The 13,113-nt window shown below is 42.4% G+C and overlaps 1 protein-coding gene across 3 annotated transcripts in view; it reads right to left on the minus strand.

Annotated features, from left to right (window-relative positions):
* UIMC1 (ubiquitin interaction motif containing 1) overlaps positions 1-3,809 on the minus strand; it is a 116,044-nt gene extending 112,235 nt beyond the window's left edge. For 2 of the 3 annotated variants that reach the window (XM_040446055.1, XM_040446035.1), the window contains exon 1: positions 3,677-3,809. The gene's annotated coding sequence lies outside the window, so the exon portion shown is untranslated. The remainder of the gene's footprint in view (positions 1-3,676) is intronic. The other variant, XM_040446065.1, reaches the window with a different exon arrangement.
* Positions 3,810-13,113: the final 9,304 nt, after the last annotated feature.

The raw sequence follows: 13,113 nt of genomic DNA on the forward strand, positions 1-13,113 counted from the left end.
AAATGAGAGATCTAAAAAATGAAAAACATCCCATGCTCAAAGATCAAAAGATTTCATATGGTAATACTCTTTAATATTTTATTTTTTATTTTTTTAATGTTTATTCATATTTTGAGAGAGAGTGAGTGGGGGAGGGGCAGAGAGAGAGGGAGACACAGAATCTGAAACCAGCTCAAGCTCTGAACTGACAGCACAGAGCCCAATGCAGAGCTCGAACTTACAGACCGTGACATCATGACCCGAGCCCAAGTCGGACACTTAACTGACTGAGCCACCCAGGAGCCCCAAATATGGCAATACTCTTTAAACTAACATATCAATTCAATACAATACCTAATAAAATCCTGGTTCATTTTGTGTGTGTGTGTGTGTGTGTGTGTGTGTGTGTGTGTGTGTAAATCAACAAGCTGATCCTAAAATTCACACGGCAATTCAAGGGTCCCAAGATAGATATTTTTAACTTTTTTAATTTATTTATTTTTTAGAGGGGGGAGGGGCAGAGAGAGAGAGGGAGGGAGGGAGAGAATTTGAAGCCGGCTCCACACCCAGCACGGAGCCCAACGTGGGGCTCAATCTCACAACCCTGAGATGATGACCTAAGCTAAAATCGAGTCAGATGCTTAACCAACAGAGCCACCTACGTGCCCTGATGGTCCAAAAATATTCTTAATTAACTAATCTTCATAAAAACCTAAGAAGTATATATAATTATTACTAGGAAGCATAAGTACAGAAAAGTAACTTGTCCAAAGTTACAAAGCAGGCACTTGCAATTCTGTCACCTGACTCCAATACTCTATAACTTAATCTTTACACCTCTTCTAACTAAAACTGCTACCTAATATATGGTATGCACACATAAATATGTGCTGAATGAACAGCTTAATGTATATATTTAAATTATTAAATACTACAAAAAGGCATAAAAGGATAAAATTATTACAGGTTGAATAGCCTAGGTAAAACCTGGATGTCGGAATTCGTTTGAGAGAATTCTCAAGGAATCACGGTGCCCCAGGAAAACATCTTCTATGGAATAGCTTTCATCTTATTAAATGTTTTCTGTACCCTAGAGTTATTTAAACAAAATTGCTCAAATCTGACATGAAGAATAGCTATACCACCAAATATATGTATTTCTTAAAGATGAATAAATAAAAACCCTTTTCTGTAGCACAGAACCACCTGTAGTCTCAAAGTGGGTTTTCAAAGAATTAAGCAGATAAGAGATAGGTAAGAAGCATTAAGTAAAGGCACCCCACAGATACAGACTCCAAAATTCAGTGCTTCATGAGATGTAGCCACTTTGCTCCACAGTAACTCTAAGAGTAAAAACAAGGCATTGGTTGGCCAATTTAATTTTTTTAATGTTTATTTCTGAGAGAGACAGAGCATGAGCAGGGGAGGGGCAGAGAGAGAGAAAGAGGGAGACAAAGAATCTGAAGCAGGCTCCAGGCTCTGAGCTGTCAGCACAGAGCTGGACTCCGGGTTCTAACTTGTGAACCTCGAGATCATGACCTGTGCTGAAGTTGGATGCCCAACCAACTTAGCCACCCAGGTGCCCCACTGTTTGGCCAATATAAACACACAGGCCAACATATAGCTCAGTTACTATTTATTTAAGTTGCTACCCTTCAAAATAAAGAACTCACTAAAATAATGGCTTATCTTCAATTATTTGAACTGAGGCTATAGAATGAATTACCACTAACTGTGAAGGATAAATAGAGCCTAGAGGCCAAAAGCCTCATCTTAATTATGACAGGAACAAAATGTCTCTAAAAGAATGTACAAGCAGTAAAGGTGATGCAATAATGAGACGTGGTTTTTTTTTATTATTATTATTTCTCACGTAGCTTTTTTTGGTACTATCCTTGAAAATCTCCAATTTGGGATACTATTTGTCATTTTCTTTAAGCACATCTATCATCCTTACCTATCTGAAGAACAATCACTGAAAATATAATTTTAAATCTTGACATTCTACCTACCAAACCTGCTTTGAAAGCTTAAGGACACAGGGACCTTAACAATTCTTTATGAATGACTGACTATAAGTTATTAAGTCACTATTCAAGAAATGTGGTACCAACCTCTTTATCACCTGATTTCACAGATTGTTTCCTTGTTTTAAAAAAAAAAAAGGTAAATGGGGGCCACTGGTTGTCTCTGCCCAGCCTCCAATTTTGGCTCAGGTCATGATCTCACAATTTGTGAGGTGGGGCAGAGCCCAATTTCGATCTTCTGTCTCCCTCGCTCTCTGCCCCTCCCCCACAGACATACACTGTCTCACTCTCTCAAAAAGAAATAAAACATTTTTTTAAAAAAGGTAAATACCTTTACAAACACACACACACACACTTATTCTTTATTCTCGGCCTCAGGATAAGTGTGTAACAACAAACTCCAAACACATTTTGAGTGATAATTATGGTTATTTATGGAGTCCTGGGACACTATTCTTGGTACCTCACACACATTATAAAGGTTATCTTCCCAATAACTATATGCGGTAGGATTCACTATTTTACACTATTTATCACTAATCATTATTTTAACGATTTTTATCAGTATTTTAATGTTTGTAAGCTTACTCAAAATCAAACAATTGGCAAGTTCCTAGGTTGGTAAATGGATATGTTGTGAACTGCTGCTCGATATGCCTGATTCCAAAAACACATTCTTTGATTCATCTACAAAGCACTAGCTCCCGACAGAAAAAAAATACAGAAGCATAAAACTTTCACTTTTTCCTGGACATTACTTATATCTCAGTATGATACAGTGACTAAATACAAGAACATTAGGCTGACTGGATTCAAAACAGCCCTACCACTTATCATACAGGTTACCTCATCTGTAAACTTAGAATAGTACCTATTTCATATAAGTGTCGTTAAGATGATCTATAAATGTGTACGTGTAACAAGCTTGAAACACTGTAATCATACAGAAAGAAACATCAGTTCCGTTAGAGGGGAAAGTGGTAAACAATAAAGATTTCCAAGGAACAGATTTTTTTCTGAGCAAATAACTAATCACTCCGCAACTGAACGGTAGCCTGGCCCGAAGGGAGGGGGGGGGGCAGCGGAGGGGCCCGGTGGCCCCAGCTCCGGTAGAGGTCCGGGCTGTGGGGCCCCGTGGGGGGGACACGGCGAACACTCAGCTGCCTCCCGGGGAGTTCAGCGTGAGGAAGACGCTTTCGAGGGACGGGCGGGGTCAAGAGCCCAACGTCTCACGAGAAATAACGAAGGAGCGCCCAGGAAGATAAAGGCCGCACCCCCCGGCGCGGGGGGGAGGGGGAGCGGGGGGGGGGCCGGGGGGGAGGGGGGGGGGGGGGGGGTCAGGCCTGGCACCTGAGGGAGGAAGGCCACCACCGCGTCAGGAGGCGCCCAGCGAAGTCCCTACGGCCCACCCTGGTGTACCAAAGGGCCCCACTCTCGCGTCGGGAGGCGCCCGCCCGCATCCTGTGTTCCCACCCCGGCGTCCAGAGACGCCCACCCAACAGCCTGAGGGGCCACCTCGGCGTCCGGAGAGATCAGTCCCTGCGCCAAGAGGGCCCTACCCAGCGTCAGCGGCGCCCCCTCGGGTGAAGAGCGGGCCGCGGCCCCCGTAAGAGAAAGGAGGAAGAGAGAAGACGGAGGGCTGGAGGTGTGTGGAGGCGGCAGGTACTCACCCACCGGCCGTCGGCCCTCAGCCGAGCCCCTCCCCCGGGGCGCTGCGGGTCGCGAGCGTCCGCAGCGCGTCAGGAGCGCGGGGCCGGCGCGCGCGCAAAGCTGAGGCACCGCGGGGAGGAGGGGAGGAGTCGCGCTCTTGGGCTGGTGGGAGCGCAGGCGCCGGCGTCTGGGGGCGGAACCAATCCGCACCGCGGGGGGGAAGCCGCTGCCAGGTCGTACCACTGCACGAGGGCTGGGGCTCGCCAAGAATGAGTCGGATTTGAGCTTGGAACACAGATTGCCCTCCCGGCGTTTTGCAGTGTTCTCTTTCGTTGTGTCATTTTTTTTACACGTTGAGGGAAACCAAAGGGTAACGCTCGAAACACTGCACTGAACCCCTTCAAAGTCTTTTCTGCCACACCAAGCCTCCTCTGGCCCTTTCTTTTCATGTAGAATTATATTGAAATTCTCTGTTCATATGACCACTTGAAAACTATCACCTGATAGTAAATGTGACAATCTGATGGTTTTGAGAAAGGGAGGGAAACTGAGAAACAGAAACTCTTAGGTAACGTGGAGGTATAAAATTAGAACAGCCACTTTGGTGAAATTTAAAATGTATGTTTTATGACCCAGCAACCTCATGTCTAGAAAAATACAGAAAGAAACTCCTACAGGTGTGAACAAGAAGACAAATCCATCTTCGAGCCTGCTTCCTTGTGAAAAATGTAAACAGAAATGTGCAATAAAACAGAGGAATAAAACGTGATATGTTCCTACAATAAAATACTGACAACAAATAAAATAAGTGAGTCCTATACTATCAACATTTAATAGCTCATAAGAGTTACAAATAGCAACATACCAACAAATATGTGCACTGTGAAATGGATTTAAAATACAGTGAAACCTTAAACTGGGAGTAACTTGCTCTGCTAAACAAACATTTCTAATAAATTTAGCAATGTCTTCCAATACAAGTTGTACATGATGCTAAATGTCATGTGATCACAGCTGAGCCAATGGTTCTTTTCTCTCTCTCTTTCTCTCTTTGATATTGTGGGTGATCATCTCCCATGCTCAGATGTTCTGTCTAAGGCCTTGGTGTTTGGTAGAAATTAGTGATTTTTCAAAATGTTGGGAAGTGCCCACAACTGGCACTAGTGTATTTTTTGTCACTTCAAAGCACCTATAGACAGTCCTTTGCTTTTTCATGCAAGGGTAAGTTTAGGAATGCTTTGCTTCATTCTAGGTCAGGCTGCCTGCAGATATAGACTCCTTCCTCTGCTGCCTTATTGCCAGTTACATTAAATACAGTATATGACAAGAGTAGTCAACATCCTTGCAAGCATATACAATGGCCCCCAGGCAGAACAAGGTTGAAAAGAAAGGCGGTAGGAAGAAGATGATTGTGGTGGAAGTTAAGAAGTAAATCATTGAGAGGTAGAAACAAGGTATGCTAATAGCCAAAATTGCAAGATTTTATAACTCTACGCCTGCATCTTACCCCCAGAGGAGGAGGAAAAGGCCGAAGAATCCCTCACTTTAAATGAGATTAGGGAGATGTGTAAAGAGTGGGAAACAATGCAAAATTTTGTAGAAAACCACCACCTGAATAAAGCTGTAGCAGTGCAAGCAATGAACCTGTTTAACGACAGTGCAAGTTTACATTTCTACGAAATACTCAAAAGGAGGCAAAAGCAAGTGTCATTGGATAGGTTCCTTGCTAAAGTTGCACGAAAAGAAAAAGATTCAATTGAGCCAATAGATAGAAGTGATTCCGTTAGTGATAGTGAAAGTCATCCTATACAATAACTCTCCTCTCTCTTATCTCCCTCACACCAGCCAAGGTTTTCAAAAAGTAAGTGCAGGTTGATTTATTTGTCTTTTGTATTTTCTTTATTATTTTGTACCATATTGTAGTAGTGTAATCATTTTTCTGTGAATATTTCCAGTTGTGGAACAAACCATTTGAGTTTCCATTATTTCTTATGGGAAAATTCACTTTGATATATAAGTGCTTTGGATTATAAGCATGTTTCCGTAACAACTTATGCTTGCAAACCAAGGTTTTACTGTACACAGAAGCACAGTATATAGTTATTATGGGAAACATATGTGTGTAAGTTATAGAAAATGAACTAGATGGATATGCAGATAAGCACCCTAATAATATAAGGGCAGGAGGAGGGGGTGGAAGTCGGGATGGATTGGAGAGGGGGATAAACAGGACTTCAGATAGATTTGTCATGATTTCTTTTTTTTAAAAAGAAGAAACCTAAAAATAAATATAACAAAATGTTAACAGTTGGGTAATGGAACTAGTTACATTATTCTTAACATTTTCTGTAACATCTAATTCTGAAATGTCCTTTTCTTATCCTCCCAAGTCACACCTCCAACTGATCCTCCAAAACCTCGCTCAACAATTTCTTCCTTTGCCTTCTCTAACCCTGATGCTGAAAAGAGCCCTTGGGTTCACTAAATAGAAATTGACAACAGGTCAAATAGGAGTTACAGACAAGGCTTTATTGGGGCTTATGCTACAGCACAAGGAAGACAACACAAAGGAAAGAATCTTCAGGTAGCTCCCCAAAGAGAGGTCAGGGAGAGCTTTCAAGAGGCTTAGTCGGGTAAAGGGTAATGGTTAAGCATGGGGGTGGGGGGTGGAATTCTTGACACGTGGGCACTTAAAGGCCATGATCCTTCAAGCCTTGAATATCTAATTAGCTTGTAAAATCTGCATCCTTCCGTGGGATTTTTAGTATTATAAGTGTGAAAAGCCCATGAAAGTCTGTGTTGGTGTCCATCTTAGCACAGACTGGTTTTATCCAGTCTTCCTAGTCTTCATAGTTGCCTCTCTCCTTTCTGTAAACATCTTGTTTCCACATTTCTGCAAGTTATACTACTCAGTAGGCATAGAATTTCAGCTTTTCTTTTTATGGAGACAGCCAAGGAATGATGGATTTTGTCGTGAGGATTGAAGGGACCTGAGTTTAGTCCCTGCTCTGTTTCATTTCAGGAGGCTCATGAATCTCAGATTAGACAACTGCTGTTAGAGACGTGAGCCAGAGCTTACAATATATTATTAATTTAGGTCAAGTACATAAAACAATCACAGACTTTGCAAACAAAATACTGCCAGCCCCCACCAAGAATGAGGCAGAGAGGGCAACCCCTCTACAAGTTAACCCACGAGATCAGGTCCTTCTTAGAACTTGGAAAGGAAACTGCCCAGAGAACCAACTGTTGCCTAAATGGAAGGGTCCCTACAGAGCAATCCTGGCCACTCTAACTGCAGTCAATTTACAAGGAGTCCCTAATTGGGTACATCTTTCCAGATTGAAATTCCTTTCTCCTGAATATCCACAGGCCTATCCAGAAGACCTAGAATCATGCTACTCCTTTGAGCCTTTAGAAGACTTTAAATATCTATTCAAGAAAATGAATTTATAGCACATAAATAATGTGGTGGCATGGATTCCTATTTACAATCTTTGTGGCCATAATTCTGCTTGCCCTCTACAGCTTTGCTCAACCCGACTCCCACCCCACCAGAGAAGCACCTTCTCTGTCCCTTTGAGTCTAAAAGGAGAGCCTCCATTACCAAAATGTTCCTCCTGAAAGAGAAGGAAAAACAAGATAAAAACAGGGAGGCAAACCATAAGAGACTCTTAAATACAGAGAACAAACTGAGGGTTGCTGAGGGGTGTTGGGTTGGGGGGATGGGCTAAATAGGTGATGGGCATTTTAAGAAAGCGCTTGTTGGGATGACAACTGGGTGTTACATATAATTGATGAATCACTAAATTCTACCCCTGAAATCATTATTACACTATATGTTAACTAACTTGGATTTCAATACAATTTCAAATTTTTTTCAAAAATGTTCCTCCTGTTGACTCTAGTCATCTTCCCAGCTAATCTGATCAAGGGTCAACGGCAAGAAAATTCCATTGTTAATACCTCTAGACTCATAGCTTCAGGAAATAATCTTTATAACTGCTTGATCTGTTATAGGCACCCACAGACCAGTCCACAGTTCACACTCATTTTTCCTGATGGGCAATCTTTCAACTTCTCCTTTTTCTTTCACCAGGGTAAGCTATTCAACCCTCAAAGTTTGCATAATAGAAAATGGAACTTACCCATGTATCTATATAACTCCTATGGTAAACTTAACTTGTCGAGTTCCAGTCCAGTCTACATCGTGCATGGCCCAGAGATGCCAAACTATCATCTATAATGTCACTATACCAAACAACCAGTGATCTCTGACCTTTCAATAAAGTAAAATTAAAAGATAATACCCTTCCAAGAGGTAAACTCTTATCCCCCAACTGTAATAATTCAAATAAACTCCCCAAAAATTAACTCTAGAAGCAATTTAATTCTAGCATTCCCAACAAAGCATGTATACTACCAGGTTCCCATTTTTTTTAATGTGGAATTCAGCCACCCCCAACTTCCAAAACTCCCTCAGACGGTACATATAAGCTGCAACTGGTGGTAGCCTACCCATGTGTTTCTAACATATACCACCAGGGAGAATGTGCCATAGACAGCATAACTCCAGGTGGAGTAACTATATACCTGCTACAACATAAATGTCAAGGTATGCTATTGATCTAATCCTCGTGGGAACTGGAGCCACTATAGAGCTGGTATACCCTTGGGAAGGCTTCACTTACCATGAAGTGACTTGAAGAAATCACACTTTGACTTTGGAAGGGTTGTCTACAAATAGAGGAGAAAAATCGTAGGACCTTCAAGAATCCTTGGTTTCTCTAGCAAATGCTTTTCTGAATAACAGTTTAGCCTTAGATCATCTCCTGGCCAAACAAGAAGGGGTCTGCCATTATTAACATAACCTATGTAAATAACTATGTGAATATTTAAGCAAATATAAGAAACATCTATAAGCAGGCATCCTGGCTACATCAGTACATCCAAGGGACAGACCCTAACTATGTATGGTCAACAATCAAAATTGCCTTCTTTGGTCTCTCTTGGTTCTTACCTTTTCTAGGACCATTAATGGCCATCTTGCTGCTACTTATTTTTGGCACCTGTTTAACCTGTTAGTAAAGTTTGTATCTTCTAGACTCCAGCAGTTTCAGGTCAAGTTGATGGTGGCCCAGGGAATCCAGCCCATTCAAATGGTAGAAGACCATAGAAAACCTGAGTCCCTATAAATAGTCAGAATAGGGAGAGGTTTTTTACACGTCCAGATTAAGGACAACAGCCCCCACTCGGTAGGAAGAAGTTTCAGAAGATGAGATCTTCAGCCCCTTCTCCTTAGGAATAAGGAGAGTAAAATCTCTGGAGAAATGAGACAGCAAGAACTAAACTCAGCTCCCTTCAATCCTAAATGCAAAATCCAGCATTCCTTAGCTTTCTACATAAAAAGAAAAGCTGAAACTCCATGTCTCCTGAGTAGTATATCTTGCAGAAATGTGGAAACAAGATGTTTACAGAAAGGAAGAACTCAACTATGAACACTGGTGAAGACTGGATAAAACCAGTCTGTGCCAGGATGGCCACCAACACTGACCTTTCACCGACTTTTCCCCTCATTATAATACTAAAAATCCCACCCAAGGGTAGAGATTTTACATGCTAATTAGGCATGCAAGGCATGAAGAAGCATGACCTTTAAGTGCACAGGTATCAGAAATCCCCACCTCTACATACTTAAACATCACCCTTTTCCCAGCTAAGCCTCCTTAGAGGTTGGTATCATACTTTTTTGGCAACTCCACCAGGACCCCAGGAGGTCTTCTGTCCTCTGTAGGGAGTGTCTGGGACCCACGGGGAGGGTGGCTGGACGAAACCCCTTCATAGCTGACTAGAAGCTGCCTGAACCTTTGCTTCACTGTCACAGTGCTAGGTAAGTCAGCCTCCAGCATCCCAGGGTTCCCACTACTTCATTCAGGCAATGCTTTACCCTTTGCCCTTCCTTTCCAATTTCCTTCCCTTCTCCTTTAATCTCCCTCTCCTTTTCCACACTCTTCCCCTTCCTTATACTCAACTAATGGGCATGGCCACAAGACAGCTACAGCTTAACTTTTCTCAGCCTACAGGCTGAGAACATGCTCTGTTTGGTTGTTACCTAACCAGCAGAGGTGGGAGAGGCTCACTTTATACCAAGTAGACCTTGGTCAAACAGTCTGTCCCTGAGCAGGGACAAGTGAGAGTGGTGGAGGAATTAGCCTCACACCATATAATAGCTGGAAGTCTGATAGCCACAGGAAACTTTCTCTTTTTTTCTCTCTCCTTTCTCCTTTTATTCCCTGGTTCCAAGTTGTCTGAATAGACACCCATAACGGATGCAGTGAAACAGCTGATTCCCCTCGTCTGATCACCCCAATGGGCAATGGACAGAGTGCCTCCCTCCACTGGCCCTTGCTTGGCTTCTTTCTTTTCTTCTCGCTTTCCCCTTTTGCTTCTTCTAGCTCCCTCTTCTCTGCCCACTGCCCATTTTCAACCTGGAGACTCCTTGTCTTTTACCCTCTTTAAAATTTCTTGAGAGTTCTCAGGTGTAGCCTGGTGGCTCAATTGGTTAAGCCCCTTAACCAAAAAAAAAAAAAAAAAAAAGCAGGAGAGGCAAAAATCCCATGTGCCCACCCTGGCAGGCAATAGGTATGCAGTAGAGGGGTTTCTTTTTTCTTTCTTCTGTCTGATATTAAATCCAGAGATTGCAAACTGGTAACCACACAGGCCTAATGTGGCCTACATTTGTGTTTAAATCAAAGTGTTTTTTGGGGTGCCTGCGTGGCTCAATCAGTTAAGCATCTGACTTCAGCTCAGGTCATGATCTCGCAGTTCGTGGGTTCGAGCCCCGCATCGGGTTCTGTGCTGACAGCTCAGAGCCTGGAGCCTGCTTCGGATTCTGTGTCTCCCTGTCTCTCTGACCCTCCCCTGCTCATGCTTTGTCTCTCTCTGTCTCAAAAATAAATAAAACATTAAATCAAATTGTTTTTAAAAAAGTTTTTTTTAATTTTGTTTATTTTTGAGAGAGAGAGAGAGAGAGAGAGCAAGCATGAGAGGCAGAGAGACAGAAAGAGGGAGACACAGAATCTGAAGCAGGCTCCAGGCTCTGAGCTGTCAGGGCAGAGCCCCACACAGGGCTCGAACTCACAAACTGTGAGATCATGACCTGAGCCAAAGTTGGACGCTTAACCGAATGAGCCACCCAGATGCCCCATAAATCAAATTGTGTTATGACTCTTGGTTTCTGCTCAAGTCATGATCTCACAGTTCATGGGTCAAGCCCTGCATCAGGCTCTGTGCTGATGATAAAGAGCCTGCTAGGAATTCTCTGTCTCCCTCTCTTTCTCTGCCCCACACTACCTCTCTCTCTCTCTACATGAATAAATAAACTTAAAAAAAAAAAAAAAAACCACTTCTTGGTACTTCTACCCTCTCTGTCCTGTCTGTGGGGAGAAGAGGTGTATGGGCTTCTCTGTCACTGAGCCAGTCAAATTTGTCACCCAATTAGATCTCATTGTCTTCTGTGAAGACTGTACACTATACTAACACAGACCTGCAGAGGGAAGGGCATTGCTTTCCATGCATTTTATTACCCAATCTACTCTAGACATTAGGAGAAAAATTACAAAAGTTAGAGGCCATCCCTCAGACTCCACTGTCAACCTTGGTGGAAGAGGCCTTCAAGATCTATAATAACAGGGACAAGGCAGAAGGAGTTAATAGATATAGAAGATTGGCCAAAAAGACACAACTTTTGGCTGCCCTAATTCATCCACCACTTCCAGATGACCTTAGGAGACCCAGAAGACCAGACAACTGACAGGGAATTGCCAACCTGGGATGGAACCAAGGTAGTTACTGCCAGAAGCAGGGACACCCAAGGAAAAAGGAATGCCCTGAGCACCCTGCTATGGGATGCCCAAGGGCAGACCTGGCCAATCCCTGCTTCTTGCTAATATCTTGAATGAGAGTGCACACACCAGTTAAGGAGACCTGAGACCATCCCAGTATAGTTCCCCTGCTTGCTTCCTCACCTGCTGGGACATTTAATCACCCATAGTATACTGGAGTTATCTGCTGAATGTATTTATTTCTTTTATGAGACTTGTGAGCTTTCTGAAGACATGATCTGTATAACCCCAGCAAGTAGCAAAGAGCCTGGCCAAAAGCAAACACTCAATACATGTTGATTGAATGGAACTGGGAAGGGGGAGATCAGAAAAGATTTCAGTGCAGGGCCAGAAAGTTCCGTTTGGAGCATCTTACTTCAGACCAGCCATTGATAGGCAGCCTCCAAAATGGCCCTCAATCATCCTGCTTTCTAGCATTCACTCTCTTAAGGGTGGGCTATACTTACTAACTCACTTTTAAAAAATATGTAATGAGGCAGAAGTAATGGGATGTCATTTCCAAGACTAGGTTATAAAAAGACTAGGTTTCCTTCCTGGGCATTCTCACCCTTTGCATTTGCTCACTTTGGGGGACTCCAAATGCCATGTCATGAGACAGTCATGTGGAGAGACCCATGTGTGGGAGAGAATTCCACTACTATCAATACCCCAGCCCCACAAGGTGACAGCTTAACTACAACCTCATAAGAGACCTTAAGTCAAAGGCACCACCTGGCTAAGCTATACTCAAATTCCTGACCCACAAAAATTATATTAATTATTTGAGCCACCAAGTTTTGGGGTAATTTGTTATATAACAACAGATAACTAATACACAGCTTAGAAGAGGAAAAATTAGAAAATAACAGGGTGAGAGCTCTGATCATATATACCTGGAAAGCATTCAACTTCTGGACTTTCTGTAATGTGAAATACTAAGCGTCCTTAATTTTACATCAGTATGTTTTGTTACTTGCAGTAAAAACATCCTAATTGATATAGTTCTGAATGTCCAGCGGTAAAGGAATGATATATCACATAGTATAGTATATTCATACAATATAATAACATAAAACAATTAAAAGAAGTGAACCAAATCTGCATGTGTCATTATGGATACATCTCAAAACATGATATTAACTTTAAAGAGCAAATCGCAGGATGATGCAAGCTCTGGGAGAATAGGGACTTTATTCTGTGCATTGCTGCATCCCCAGGACTTAGAAGAATACCCAGTGCCCAGCACAGATGGGAGGAGAATGAATGACACTCTCAGCATGATTCCACTTATGTGAATACAAACTCTTATACAAATATCACATTTTTTTTTTTAAGTAACAGAACATGTAGAAGTATTTTCATAGGCCTGGGAGGATACTTGGATACATAATGAGCATAAAGTATAGGATACTTCTGAAAAGGGAGCTAAACATCTAAAATTGGGATCAAAGAGAATTTTACCATAGCCTTTATGTCCTGATTTTATTTTTATAACCATTGTGTGATTAAAAATGAATGAACTGTAGGGGTGCCTGGGTAGCTCAGTTGGTTGACTTCGGCTCAGGTCATGATCT

Source organism: Herpailurus yagouaroundi, unplaced genomic scaffold (assembly GCF_014898765.1).
Source record: "Herpailurus yagouaroundi ecotype Mexico unplaced genomic scaffold, PumYag 29, whole genome shotgun sequence".
NCBI lineage: Eukaryota > Metazoa > Chordata > Mammalia > Carnivora > Felidae > Herpailurus > Herpailurus yagouaroundi.